The sequence below is a fragment of the Protomyctophum bolini genome, assembly GCF_963924005.1.
Source record: "Protomyctophum bolini genome assembly, chromosome: 9".
NCBI lineage: Eukaryota > Metazoa > Chordata > Actinopteri > Myctophiformes > Myctophidae > Protomyctophum > Protomyctophum bolini.
The window spans coordinates 20546267-20561203 of NC_137870.1; positions in this window are offsets into that span (position 1 = coordinate 20546267).

Here is a 14937-nt window from a genome sequence, read left to right on the forward strand (position 1 = left end):
CACCCAGGGCGCAGTACCCCCAGCGGCCACAGGGCGGAAAAACTCCTCACACCGGAAATCAGTGTCACAAGTGAATTGCATTGGACACTGATTAATACTGGGACACAGTTTTCCACGCAGCTATACTTTCGCAACGCACGTGTGTGTGTGTACTTTCGCCACGCGTGTGTGTGTGTGTGTGTACTTTCGCCACGCGTGTGTGTGCGTGTCTCACTACTTTCGCAACGCACGTGTGTGTGTGTGTCTCGCTACTTTCGCAACGCACGTGTGTGTGTGTGTGTGTGTACTTTTGCCACGCGCGTGTGTGTGTGTGTGTTTCGCTACTTTCGCAACGCACGTGTGTGTAAGCATGTGTGTGTGTGTGCGTGTGTGTGGACAATGAGATACATCATAGTTTACGGTAATGCATAAGGGGAGTTCCCCCATGTCCCCAGCTACATTATAATTTAGAACCCAATGGAACCACACGAAATGAACTCATTTACACTCTCACAGTTCAATTAACATTGCTTTTACAATAGTAATGGGGGTCTCATGTAACTCAGAGACAGCGTATACAATTGACGCATTTACACTCTCACATTTAACAGACATACAAATGCCATTCAATGGGGGGCTCCACAGGCATCTTCACCTTTCAAATGTCTCCACGTATATTTGTTACATCTGTGTGTATACAAATATATTATACAAGTTAAAATGAAGAGCAATTAAATATATTTATGGGGGGAAATTGTCCATACAACGGGTAAGGACTAGTTAAAATAATTAACAAAGGCAAATAGGAAGGTCAAACTTTGTTACTACAGTACAGTAGCCTATAGCATAAGCCAGGAGGGGAAAGAAGCGTGCCACCTATGTAGACGAGCTGCGGCACGACAGCTTGGCTAACAACACTGCAGAGCTCAAGAACTTGATGTTGGATACTTAGGATTTGTGGAGGGGCTCTCTCGCAGCAACAACAACAATAGCATATAAAATCATATTGAAACTGTTCCTGCTTTCCTTACCCTTTCCTTTGTTTTTTTGGGTGATAAGACAAAACAAGAAATGACTATAACTTTGCTTCTACTTAACTTAGAAAGGTGATCTAAGAGTCTATGTCCATGTTTGTGATGTCTAGAACTTCAACTGTTGCCATGGTGCAATCATGCCATCAATTTTCATGAATTATGAAACAAATAAGGTACAAATAAGGACATTTCTACATCACGTTTAGTCTGACTTTTATCATTAAGCAAATTTGCATAAATTATGAAATTATTAGGCTGAACACATTTATTTTATACTATTAATATGCCTATATGTTTTGCTTTTAATTTATTGAGAAGGACCTTACAGACAGTCTTAAGTCTGTTTAGATGTCCAAAATACTATCTTGTCATATTAAGTCATGTAACCTTGATGAGTTTAAGTTTAAACCTGGGAAGGAACCTTGAAGGAATCAAACAACATGCACAAGACATGTCTGGAGCTCTGCTCTACTTACTTTGTCTTCATGCGCACAACCGAAGCCGAGAATTTCTAGGACAGGTCGTGGACACCATATCAACAGCTGATTACAGATGATCTGTCACGCTCTTGGTCGGTTTCTAGCAAGATGTCTCTTTGGGCTTAGCAGTCACTACTTCTTCAAATGACCAGTTGGCTGCCCGCTGAAAGATCTGAGGCAACAGCAGTCCTGGAAAAAAACGAGGTCGAAATGGATTATGGGCGACAGTACCTGTTACCATTGAGCAGACTGAGCACACATGGTGTGGGGCAAACAAACAACGAACAATGTGCTTTGATGTTGGTAGATTGTAATCCAGACACAGGCCTATTCATTCATATACACATTCAGGAAATATTATCCTATTTTGAGAAGTCAGAGAAGGCATTAAGAAATTAAGAGTTTACATAATACATGCATACATTTCCTTAAAGATTGAGTCCACTGGACTCTGCGACTCCACTGGACTCTGCGACTCTGCTACTCCACTGGACTCTGCGACTCTGCTAATCCACTGGACTCTGCGACTCTGCGACTCCACTGGACTCTGCGACTCCACTGGACTCGGCTCCTCCGCTAATCCACTGGACTCTGCGACTCCACTGGACTCTGCGACTCTGCTACTCCACTGGACTCTGCGACTCTGCTAATCCACTGGACTCTGCGACTCTGCGACTCCACTGGACTCTGCGACTCCACTGGACTCGGCTCCTCCGCTAATCCACTGGACCCGGCTCCTCCGATAATCCACTGGACCCGGCTCCTCCGATAATCCACTGGACCCGGCTCCTCCGATAATCCACTGGACCCGGCTCCTCCGATAATCCACTGGACCCGGCTCCTCCGATAATCCACTGGACGCGGCTCCTCCGATAATCCACTGGACGCGGCTCCTCCGATAATCCACTGGACCCGGCTCCTCCGATAATCCACTGGACCCGGCTCCTCCGATAATCCACTGGACCCGGCTCCTCCGATAATCCACTGGACCCGGCTCCTCCGCTAATCCACTGGACCCGGCTCCTCCGATAATCCACTGGACCCGGCTCCTCCGATAATCCACTGGACACGGCTCCTCCGATAATCCACTGGACCCGGCTCCTCCGATAATCCACTGGACCCGGCTCCTCCGATAATCCACTGGACCCGGCTCCTCCGCTAATCCACTGGACCCGGCTCCTCCGATAATCCACTGGACCCGGCTCCTCCGATAATCCACTGGACCCGGCTCCTCCGATAATCCACTGGACCCGGCTCCTCCGATAATCCACTGGACCCGGCTCCTCCGATAATCCACTGGACCCGGCTCCTCCGATAATCCACTGGACCCGGCTCCTCCGATAATCCACTGGACCCGGCTCCTCCGATAATCCACTGGACCCGGCTCCTCCGATAATCCACTGGACCCGGCTCCTCCGATAATCCACTGGACCCGGCTCCTCCGATAATCCACTGGACCCGGCTCCTCCGATAATCCACTGGACCCGGCTCCTCCGATAATCCACTGGACTCTGCTCCTCCGCTAATCCACTGGACCCGGCTCCTCCGATAATCCACTGGACCCGGCTCCTCCGATAATCCACTGGACCCGGCTCCTCCGATAATCCACTGGACCCGGCTCCTCCGATAATCCACTGGACCCGGCTCCTCCGATAATCCACTGGACACGGCTCCTCCGATAATCCACTGGACCCGGCTCCTCCGATAATCCACTGGACCCGGCTCCTCCGCTAATCCACTGGACCCGGCTGCTCCGCTAATCCACTGGACGCGGCTCCTCCGATAATCCACTGGACCCGGCTCCTCCGATAATCCACTGGACCCGGCTCCTCCGCTAATCCACTGGACCCGGCTGCTCCGCTAATCCACTGGACCCGGCTCCTCCGATAATCCACTGGACCCGGCTCCTCCGATAATCCACTGGACCCGGCTCCTCCGATAATCCACTGGACCCGGCTCCTCCGATAATCCACTGGACCCGGCTCCTCCGATAATCCACTGGACCCGGCTCCTCCGATAATCCACTGGACCCGGCTCCTCCGCTAATCCACTGGACTCTGCTCCTCCGCTAATCCACTGGACCCGGCTCCTCCGCTAATCCACTGGACCCGGCTGCTCCGCTAATCCACTGGACCCGGCTCCTCCGATAATCCACTGGACCCGGCTCCTCCGATAATCCACTGGACCCGGCTGCTCCGATAATCCACTGGACCCGGCTGCTCCGATAATCCACTGGACCCGGCTCCTCCGATAATCCACTGGACCCGGCTCCTCCGATAATCCACTGGACCCGGCTCCTCCGATAATCCACTGGACCCGGCTCCTCCGATAATCCACTGGACCCGGCTCCTCCGATAATCCACTGGACCCTGCTCCTCCGATAATCCACTGGACCCGGCTCCTCCGATAATCCACTGGACCCGGCTCCTCCGATAATCCACTGGACCCGGCTCCTCCGATAATCCACTGGACCCTGCTCCTCCGATAATCCACTGGACCCGGCTCCTCCGATAATCCACTGGACCCGGCTCCTCCGATAATCCACTGGACCCGGCTCCTCCGATAATCCACTGGACCCGGCTCCTCCGATAATCCACTGGACCAGGCTCCTCCGATAATCCACTGGACCCGGCTCCTCCGATAATCCACTGGACCCGGCTCCTCCGATAATCCACTGGACCCGGCTCCTCCGATAATCCACTGGACCCGGCTCCTCCGATAATCCACTGGACCCGGCTCCTCCGATAATCCACTGGACCCGGCTCCTCCGCTAATCCACTGGACCCGGCTCCTCCGCTAATCCACTGGACCCGGCTCCTCCGCTAATCCACTGGACCAGGCTCCTCCGATAATCCACTGGACCCGGCTCCTCCGATAATCCACTGGACCCGGCTCCTCCGATAATCCACTGGACCCGGCTCCTCCGATAATCCACTGGACCCGGCTCCTCCGATAATCCACTGGACCCGGCTCCTCCGATAATCCACTGGACCCGGCTCCTCCGATAATCCACTGGACCCGGCTCCTCCGATAATCCACTGGACTCTGCTCCTCCGATAATCCACTGGACCCGGCTCCTCCGATAATCCACTGGACCCGGCTCCTCCGATAATCCACTGGACCCGGCTCCTCCGATAATCCACTGGACCCGGCTCCTCCGATAATCCACTGGACTCTGCTCCTCCGATAATCCACTGGACTCGGCTCCTCCGATAATCCACTGGACCCGGCTCCTCCGATAATCCACTGGACCCGGCTCCTCCGATAATCCACTGGACCCGGCTCCTCCGCTAATCCACTGGACCCGGCTCCTCCGATAATCCACTGGACCCGGCTCCTCCGATAATCCACTGGACCCGGCTCCTCCGATAATCCACTGGACTCGGCTCCTCCGATAATCCACTGGACACGGCTCCTCCGATAATCCACTGGACACGGCTCCTCCGATAATCCACTGGACCCGGCTCCTCCGATAATCCACTGGACCCGGCTCCTCCGATAATCCACTGGACCCGGCTCCTCCGCTAATCCACTGGACCCGGCTCCTCCGCTAATCCACTGGACCCGGCTCCTCCGATAATCCACTGGACCCGGCTCCTCCGATAATCCACTGGACCCGGCTCCTCCGATAATCCACTGGACCCGGCTCCTCCGATAATCCACTGGACCCGGCTCCTCCGATAATCCACTGGACCCGGCTCCTCCGATAATCCACTGGACCCGGCTCCTCCGCTAATCCACTGGACCCGGCTCCTCCGCTAATCCACTGGACCCGGCTCCTCCGATAATCCACTGGACCCGGCTCCCCCGATAATCCACTGGACCCGGCTCCTCCGATAATCCACTGGACCCGGCTCCTCCGATAATCCACTGGACTCGGCTCCTCCGATAATCCACTGGACACGGCTCCTCCGATAATCCACTGGACACGGCTCCTCCGATAATCCACTGGACCCGGCTCCTCCGATAATCCACTGGACCCGGCTCCTCCGCTAATCCACTGGACCCGGCTCCTCCGCTAATCCACTGGACCCGGCTCCTCCGCTAATCCACTGGACCCGGCTCCTCCGATAATACACTGGACTCTGCTCCTCCGCTAATCCACTGGACTCTGCTCCTCTGCTAATCCACTGGACTCTGCTAATCCACTGGACTCTGCTCCTCTGCTAATCCACTGGACTCTGCTCCTCTGCTAATCCACTGGACTCTGCTAATCCACTGGACTCTGCTCCTCTGCTAATCCACTGGACTCTGCTCCTCTGCTAATCCACTGGACTAAAAAACATTATTTAGCACCATGTTCGAATGCCCCCACCCCCATGTAAAAAATAGATAAAAATCACTAAAACGAAAGAAAGCAGCAAATGAAAGAAAATGTACACTCATGTTTTACTTTCTCTAATAACCTACTGTAAAACATGAACCTTGGTTGAAAAAAGTTAAAGTAAAAGTATCAATAGTGCTGTATAGAAATACTGTTTCTGTGAAAGTCCAGAATTTAAAATGTACTTCAGCAAAACTACAAAAGTATTGCCTATTGAAAAATAGCAGACCTAGAAGCTCGAAGCGCGGCACTCGGTGCCACGCTTCGAGCTTGTAGGTCTGCTATTTTTGAAAAATCATGAAAATGTGGTGCAAATCTTTTAATGTATATTATTTCAGAGCGAACGTTTTTAACTAAAATCTTTGCTTATGGGTGGGGGGGGGGGTTGTCACTGGAAAAACATATTTTCAGATCGGGGTCGGCGGCCAATTACATATATTTTTGGGGGTCCTTGGCATGAAAATGTTTGAGAACGACTGACATAGAAACATGGGCTTTTCAGAAAACTGTCAGGATTTAGAAGGCATTTGTAGTCCTCAGGTCTATGTGGTTAATGTATGTTTTGTAATAAATAATAAATAATCTGCAAAGTAACTAGTAACTAATGTTTTCAAATAAATGTAGTGGAGGTAAAAGTATAATATTTGGATCCGAGATGTAGTGGTTAGTACTAGTAGAAGTAAAAGATATTGGGGGAAAAACTCAAGTGCAACTACCTCAAAATTTTAAGGAATGACCGGAAGTACTCAAATTCCCTCGAAAACTGTTTTTAACATTGTAGTAACCTTGCAAATTGTAACATTGTAACAACACATTCACCGGTCTGCCGGGTCCACAGGCCGGGGAGAGGCAGGGAGCCAAATCTGTACCTCTCCCCCCCGCTGTTCTGAGGAGGGTTCCAAGAGCAGCAGGCATCATTCTCCTGTAAAAACAAACAAAAAAAGTATTATAAAAAGATCAGACCCGTCTGAAGTGAGTGGTACTGTACTGTACTGTACTGTACTGTACTGTACTGTACTGTACTGTACTGTACTGTACTGTACTGTACTGTACTGGGCAAGCACTCCTCCCTTGCCTGTGTGTCTGTGTATTAGGCTGTGCAACAGTGACACTTTGTGGTGAACAAACGCTATAACACTATTTTCGTGCTCGGACACAGGGACCCAGGAACACAGCCACACACATAGCCGTCTATAAAATCACACCCGTGTGAAGTGAGGGGCGCTCATCATCATCATTGTACATCATCAAGACTGGTGGTCCCTTAGTTGATCAAAATAACAATTCTTCTACATTCTCTAATTGTGTGGACTTTAAGTGATGCAGATATTTAACAATAATTTAACTCTTGAGAGCGTAAAATGATATTGGTATCATTTTACGCTCTCAAGAGTTAAAGATCTAATAAGGGTACATTTGGTTACCAACTCATTTAGCTGGGGACCCCCTCAAGGACCACTGGTGGTCCCCGGATCACTGGTTGAGACCTACAGTTTTAGATCATTACTACAAAACAACAACCACATTAAGCCCTATATACACTTCGGCCATTTGAAAATTGCTGATCTACAAGCATGCGATGCGACACATTGTGAGTTTGTAGATCTGCCATTTTTCAAAAATATTTGTATACAATTTATACATTTGATAACTTGTGTGAAATGGGACATTCTGCATAGTAATTGCGACCGTAGATTACTATGAAAACCTGCAAAACCCGTGGCTCCATCATGCCTTGTGACACAAGTAGTGAAGACAGAGCGATACGGAGGCTGCCATGACACTCCATATATAGGCATTGCATTGAGACTGGATTACCCAGAAGCCCTGAGAATTAAGCCATTTTAGACCAGAGGACGATTCTACGAATGCCTTCTAAATCCTGACAGTTTTATGAAAAACCTATGTTTCTATGTCAGTGGTGTTCAATCTTTTTCACGTCAAGGACCCCCAGAATTATCTGTATTTGGCCGTGGACGCCCATCAGAAAATATGTTGTTCCAGGGACCAGGGACCAGCAAAGATTTGAGTTAAAAACGTTCGCCCGGAAAGAATATATATTCCAAATTTGCGCCACATTTTCAAGATCTTTCAAAAACAGCAGATCTACAAACTCGTAGCACGGCACCAAGTGCCGTGCTATGTGCTTGTAGATCTGCTACTTTTCAATATTTAGCTAAAGAATAACCTAATGCTTAATAACGAGTGCTTCCAAACTAACACTAAAAAAAAAAGAATCGGACACGTCTGAAGTGAGTCTGGCCTGTGTGTGTCTGTGTGTTAGGCTGTGCAACAGTGACACTTTTCTGTGCTCGGACACAGCCAGGGACACAGGGACAGACAGACCCAGGGAACCAGCTACACACAACTGTCTATAGGAGTGGTTGCGCCACTCAAAAATATCACAGCACAGTTTTTCTTGACAGAAAGTAGCTCATAACATGTTTACGTTGGATTTTTGGGAAACAAAAGCTTTTCAGATTGAAAGAGGATAATTCAAGCTTGCCCTACTACAGCTGCAATGTTGGTGAGTTTAACGTCGTTCAATACAAGCAGATCGTAAATGCAATTTGGACCAATGGGATGTCAATGGAGGGCATTGCAACTCTACAGTCATCGCATGGTATTGTTAAGTGTTGCAAATTGTGGCTAAATTACTCTTAATCATGAAGGAATTTCCAAACTGATTCCACTATATTTCAAAGGCCCAATTAATTCCGAAATGAATAAAAAAAAAAGAATCAGACCCGTCTGAAGTGAGTGGTACGGTACGGTACTGTACTGTACTGTACTGTAAAAGCCATCCTCCCGTTAAACTTTCCGACAAACTCCGGTAAACTCCCGAATTGTACCATCACACCTGTATATTACCGTATATTAACTGTATATGCCTGCTAAATACAGTGCCCATAATTGCACGTTAACTCCTCTTTTCATGCAGTGTGACTCAGGGGGGTGTGTTGGCCGCAATTTGCAACTCAAATTGCAATTTGCAACGATTAATCACATTTGTTTAAATAATGTGATGAATCTAGAGTTGCAATACCCTCCATTGACTCCCCACTCATACTCATTGCTTTTGTGATCTGCTTGTATTAAACGACGTTGAACTCAACATCATTGCAGCTGTAGGTTTTTATTAACAGGTCGTGCTGTAGCCCTGGTCCAGGGCTTACAGCGAGTCTCTCTCTGACGCCCTGTGGAAGTCCCTTCCGCAGCCCTCTGGTGATATTCTCACTCCCGTGCGCGGGTTTTCAAATCCCAGCAAATAAACAAAACGACGTAACTACTCACAGAAACAAAGCCTGCTAGACCTTGGTCTATTCTTGTAGCTGGGAAGCGTCTCAGGTCCCCAGTTTCTCTCTAAAATCATGTAAAATGCACTATTTTAATCATTAAATAAAATGAATCCAACCAGATCGGCGCAGGCAAAACCCGGAAATGCCATAGTAGAAGAAATTACTCTGCCCGGTGAATTCAGGGTAGATTGCGTTATTAAAATGTGCATTTTAGAGAGAAACTGGGGACCTGAGACGCTTCCCAGCTACGAGAATAGACTTTTACCAAGGTCTAGCAGGCTTTGTTTCGGTGAGTAGTTATGTCGTTTTGTTTATTTGCTGGGATTTGAAAACCTGCGCACGGGAGTGAGAATATCACCAGAGGGCTGCGGAAGGGACTTCCACAGGGCGTCAGAGAGAGACTCGCTGTAAGCCCTGGACCAGGGCTAGTCGTGCTGCTGTCTCCTGTATTATGTGCAAATGCGAAACAGGTGGTATGCAGGGCCGTTCACTGACTTCAACAAGTGCTTCCAAACACCAACACTTAAAAAAAGAATCACCTGCAGAGAATGTCTTGACAGAAAGTAGCTCATAACATGTTCTACGTCGTTTAATACAAGCAGGTTATTGCAACTCTTGATTCATCCCATTATTTAAAATTGCGAGTGTGTTCGTGCGCGTGTGTGGGCGCACGCATGCGCACGTCTCCAATCCAAATGTTGCACATTAAGCTATATCAACTGTGGACCCAGGGGGGGGCGATTTGTATGAAATGTATACAAATAGCAGATCTACAAGCTCACAACATAGCCAAACAGCCACACACACACACACAACCAAACACACACAGCCCCACACACACAGCGCCACACACGCACACTAAAGTAACTAATGCAAACTAATGCATGTCAAACTGGGGGGTCCTTGAAATTAGACGGGTTGAGAATCACTATAGAGAGCCGTCAAAATATTCATATGGGGGTCCCTGGCATATCTTTTCAATTGGGGGTCCGCTGGCTAATTAGTGTCAATTTGGGGGTCCTTGGTATGAAAAAGTTTGGGAACCACTGATCTAATTAACTATTTGCGGCTACATCAAAGTGAAATTACACGCAATTCCATCAACTCCTTTAATGGTAGGCCTAAGTAGCTAATTAGCTAAGCCAGTCCACCATGCAGTGGTCCTTGAGGGTGGTTACTTCCAGGTGGTCCCCATGCAGCTATGGCGTTTAACCAAATGGACCCTTATTAGGGGGGACAGCACACTGCAGCTATGACATCTTTTTCACTGAAACAGTGTTTTTGTACATATGACAACTTTTTTTCTATATTTTTTTCTTTAAACTATTTCATGTCAAGGACCCCAAAAATGATATGTAATAGGCCTCCAAACCCAATGTGAAAATATGTTGTTCCAGGGACCCCCCAGAAGCAAATATTTGATTGAAAAATGTAATATATATTCCAAAATTGTGCCACGATTTAAAAAAAATAGCAGACCTACAAGCTCGTAGCGCGGCACCGCGCTATGAGCTTGTAGATCTGCTATTTGTCAATAGCTAAAAGTATAACATAATGCTTTAAACACCAAAAGGGGTTCCCACCCAGAATGGGTTAATCCAATGAATCGATTTAATTGATTATGAATGATTATCTATAATTTATAAAATAATCAATTAGTCCCTATTTTGGTTATGTAATTATCAACAAAAAACTTTAAACTTTGTTAATATAAATGTAAAATAACACTTATGGGGTTACCGGTAATCGATTCATGCATTTAATAAAGTATATATATACACGAGTAAGACGCGCAAACGCGGGAAGCGAACGCAGCTCGTAAATATTTGGGCTTTGGACGTATAGCTGCTTTGGGGACTCCTTATATGGTGCCCCTTTTTTGCCCATATATGGAGCTGAGTGGACCTGGCCCCTTTTGTGCCCATATATGGAGCTGAGTGGACCTATTTCATGTCAAGGACCCCAAAAATGATATGTAATAGGCCTCCAAACCCAATGTGAAAATATGTTGTTCCAGGGACCCCCCAGAAGCAAATATTTGATTGAAAAATGTAATATATATTCCAAAATTGTGCCACGATTAAAAAAAAATAGCAGACCTACAAGCTCGTAGCGCGGCACCGCGCTATGAGCTTGTAGATCTGCTATTTGTCAATAGCTAAAAGTATAACATAATGCTTTAAACACCAAAAGGGGTTCCCACCCAGAATGGGTTAATCCAATGAATCGATTTAATTGATTATGAATGATTATCTATAATTTATAAAATAATCAATTAGTCCCTATTTTGGTTATGTAATTATCGACAAAAAACTTTAAACTTTGTTAATATAAATGTAAAATAACACTTATGGGGTTACCGGTAATCGATTCATGCATTTAATAAAGTATATATATACGAGTAAGACGCGCAAACGCGGGAAGCGAACGCAGCTCGTACATATTTGGGCTTTGGACGTATAGCTGCTTTGGGGACTCCTTATATGGTGCCCCTTTTTTGCCCATATATGGAGCTGAGTGGACCTGGCCCCTTTTGTGCCCATATATGGAGCTGAGTGGACCTGGCCCCTTTTGTGCCCATATATGGAGCTGAGTGATTGCTGATGCAACACACTCCATATTTGGATAGCGGGACAGACACACAGACAGACAGACAGACACACACACAGACAGACAGACATGATCTGCTAGGTCTCATAGTAAGTGCTCACTGCGTTCGCAATAAACAAAATGCTTCAAATTATTATTATTATTATTTTTTTTACTTACATTTTTATCCCACGATTTTGTAACCCAGTTTTCTTTTTCACCCAGTGCCAATTATCTAATGTAATCCTGGGCGCTATACTTCCTCTGCCAACCTGGGGGGGGCAGCGGACTGACCTCATGCCTCCTTCTGTGCATGAGGAGTCCAAGCTGCTTCTTTTCACCAGACTTAGCGCGTGGAAGGGACACTATAGGAGCCGATCTACTATAGGCCATCACATCATGTATGTGCCATCATGCCATGTCTAACATTCCTGTTAGTGTGCTTTGTCACCCCCTACAGACATGGCAGAGAGGACATAAATTACCTGGCCATCAGAGGGCCAGGTGTTGTTGATTGGAGGTTCACAGTTTTTTACGTCTGGTTTTTGTTCTACACCTCCTTCTATTCTAAGTTACAGTTTATATGCTAAAAGTATCTTTATTTTTGTTTTCAACTTGGATCAAATAAACCTTTTGAGTTCAACTTTAACTCTTCGCCTGGACATTCCTCATTTCCCTTTTTTGGTTAAGTTTGCTGCACAAAGCCAGTCAGTTAGAAAAAGGTACTCTCAGTCAACCACCACAAGGACAAAAGGTCTCTACAGACACGTTATTCCGACCAGTTCCTGTCCCCTCCATCAGGCGCCCCGGCTGGCCAGGGGGAGGTAGTTTTAGAGACCAGGATTACGGCATGTTTTTGTGAGGGTATCTACCCTAGGGGACACGGGGAGAACATGCAAACTCCACACAGAAAGGCCCTATCGCCAACCCCCGCCTCGGGTATGGGCAATAATTATTATTTTTTTAACAATCAATATAGTAATCGCTAAGAAAATAATTGATAGTTGCAACCACCATTACTGAATTGAAGGCTTCCTTTACCTTTCCTCTTTGAATCATATCCAACAGCCTTCCTGGAGTCCCGCACAACACGTTGCATCCCCTGCAGATGTCTCTGATTTGGTGTCCAGTTGCGATTCCACCATACACCACAACAGGACGCACACATGTCCTACACAGGTCAGATGAGAAAAATGTGTTCATTAATATACTACTATGGCATCATTGGTGTTTTAAGCCCACCACACACCGGCTGCGTCCGCCGCGCGGCGCCGCAAGAAGCAAGCTATAGGCTTCAACTGATTTCAATACAGGACAGGAGCAAATTTATGTTGCAATTGTGAATTGAAGTGGCGCAGGTGGGACATCAGAAGCATTTGTCAGTCTGTCTCGAGTCGGTGGTGCAATACACCATGAATAATGCAAGACACTTCAGGACTGTCTTTTTTCCACAGTCAATTTTGACATGTTGGGATTCTACAAGCTTGTTGTGGAATTTTCCAGATAGAGCTGACTTTAACAAACTTTATACCAATATTTACTAACATTACCAGAGAACTTAAGTTGGATTTTTAATAAAAGTATACCTTGACGGAAGCCACCTCTGCCTCCTCTTCCTCCACCTCCAAACCCTGGGAAGAAAAAAAGAATACAATCAGTTCAATAGCAAATCATTTATGGACAATCCAGTGGCCCAGTTCATCTAGTTTAATCCACCTCTCTCCTTAGTTACCTTCTGTAGATCCTCCATCATCTCCATCACCTCGACCTCCTCTGCTGCCTCCTATCAAGTACAAATATTACCGTCATAAGCTGTAAGAACCCGATACATATTATTTTACTGTGTATACTTAACTTCTTCCTTGCTTTATATTTCCTTTCAATTTTCAATGTCTATTTTTGGTTGTGGCTCTTTTGGAGCGGGACGTTTGAGAGGTGGGAGGGGTGACATAAGAACCACTGATTTCAAGGGCAAAGGTTTAGCTATATTTAAGCTATCAATGTGTTGTGAAAATGTCACCGACACATGTACAGTATGGTAGGGCTTCATGAGACTTGAAAATAGAATTCCAGAATAATGTAATCTTGATTCATTCATACATTACAAGGGTATAAGGGTTTAATGGTTTGAGTAAAACTACCGGTACAATTAGTTAATGTTACTGTATGGTGAAAGCAGAGCTGTTTTGACAGGCTTGCACATTCAATTTACGTTTACTTGATTAATTCTGAAATACACCTTTCTCTTTTGCATTCATGCGTGCATGAAGAGTTTTCTGCCTTTGGCAGTATCAAGTGTAGATGGATAGTAAAGAGGGAGAGAGATGGGGAGACACACGCAGCAAAGGTCGTCATGAACGGGACTCGAACACATGACGCCCTGGCAGGCCAGAGCCCATGTAGCATGAGCCTGGGCCACTTGGCCAGCGGGCATCCCTTGGCAACTGTCTTTACTTATCATGCGCAGTAATATCGATAGTATACCACAGATTTGTATGCAGCCCAAATGTGTTCTTACCCGAGTCGCTCCTAAATCCTCCTCCTCGTCCTCCTCTGCCTCTTCCTCTTCCTCCACGACCTGTATAAAACACAGGCAACCTCAATTTGGTAAATGACATCTAATGCTGGATGTTTATTGTTGTGCTTAAGTTATTAACTATGTGTTATTTGACATATCTGCACTGTGAAACTTTAGTTAACGAACCCTAACAGAACTGTAATTTTTATTCATGCGCAAGCGTCCAACGCAATTAACTTGCCCATTGAGACAGTAGTTCAATGGTTTTGAAATGTGGGAACCCCCCCCCCCATCTTGCATTTACCATAAAGTCAGAGCAAAGTCTAAGACATTCAACTACCAAAGCAATTGAGCCGATTCAGACATCATGCAATTATTATCAGGCCCAGTACCAGTGGTGGAGAACAAATTTAAGGAATCACATTTCCCATAACATATACCTCTGTCATTGTCATGTCATCCCCCTCCTCCTTTCCAGGAGCTCCCTAAAATACACATACATATACATCACAGTCACCCTTATGAACATAATTCAACTGATAACAATATTGTCTGTTGAGCCCAGTTACATACATAAAGGTACACCATCAAGTCACTGGTAGCAATGTTCTTTTTTATGACTACTTTAAACAGTATATGGCAATATACTGTAAATGAGTGCTATAGCAAAGGGTTCATTTTCAGTCATAGTTAAAAGAACAGTCAGGATTTTGCT